The sequence below is a fragment of the Equus asinus genome, chromosome 12, assembly GCF_041296235.1.
Source record: "Equus asinus isolate D_3611 breed Donkey chromosome 12, EquAss-T2T_v2, whole genome shotgun sequence".
NCBI lineage: Eukaryota > Metazoa > Chordata > Mammalia > Perissodactyla > Equidae > Equus > Equus asinus.
In genome coordinates, this window is record NC_091801.1 from 12393156 (window position 1) to 12394481 (window position 1326).

Genomic DNA, 1326 nt, shown 5'->3' on the forward strand with positions numbered 1-1326 from the left:
TCTCAAAACAATGCTGCCTTGTACTCCCACTGTTTCAAAGAGAGTTTGTGTAGAAACAGCCCTTCCTTTCTTTGTTATTCAAATAGCTCCTCCCCACCCCCCCTCCACCCAGGAATTAAGACACTAGTCCTTTAGGGGCTGGGTGAGGGGACACTGAAAGACAGAAACCCAGCAATACTTGAAATCCTCCCTTCTCTTCAGTGCCTGAGGCATAGCTACTTGACCAGCAGCCTGGGGCCCACTTGACTCTCTGCTTCCTTAGATCATTTATTTCCTAGGAGGTTCAGTTCCTCAGCTGGACAGACATCTTCCCATTTGCCCTGACGCTTCTGACTCCTGAGGAAAGACCCTCCTCATCTGAAGCCACTCTCGCTGCCTCCCGACCCTCTTTTAGCCCCGGCAAGGGAAAGGGATCCAGGGAAATCACTGGTCAGGTTGTGCAAGAAGGGGAAAGTGATTTTTCATTCTCCGGGTGGTTTAGCTGAGTTGAAAAATCTGCAGAACCCCCTAATGCTTCCATCAGAGCAAAACAGCATGATAAATTCAGAGGAAGACCGTCACATGGGGCCGTTAGCATTTGGAAACATACCCAAACTTAGAGAGCAAGGCCTGCTTTTCATCTGGAGATTTTTGAAGATGCAAGGTTTGAACTATGGTGAAGTTAATGAGCCTGGAAAGAATGTAGGGGCGGCCCTCTACTCCATCCCAGATTCCTGTAGCCTTCAAAGTGTGTGGCAGAGAATCTCGGCAGCTCTCGTGGCCCCACAGGAAGGAGTGCAAAGGACAGAGAGAGAGCAGAAGCCAAGGATGTGCCCAGAAGGACATGGATGAAGTGACATCCCAACTGGAAAGAAGCTTAGGAGTGTAGACCATTGTCCAGGACCAAGAGAGGCACAGCTGGCCCTTCAGCACTAGGGGGTTGGAATGAAACTGAACTTTGCAGAAACCACCCTAGGGATTGAAGCCACCAGTACCACAGGAAGCCAACCGAGCCAGAGTAAGACCCGGGGCAGCCTCCCTCCTCAGACAGGCTCCTGCTGTGGAAGGCAAACCCAGACATCACTGCATTCCTCCTCCCCAATATGTGCAAGTAGCTAGAGCCTAGAACAGAGCAGGCGGAAGGGGAGCCAGACCAATGTGCGTGCGTGCATGCATGGACACGCGTGCACGTGTGTACACACACACACACAATTCCAAGATACGGGACTCAGAGGAGGAATGAAAAGGTAAACCCACTCCTCTTCCTTCTCCAGGTCCCCTGAACCAAGGCCTGGCTGGGGCGGGCAGAGATTCAAATTGACTATAAGATGGAGTTTTAAACTAGAT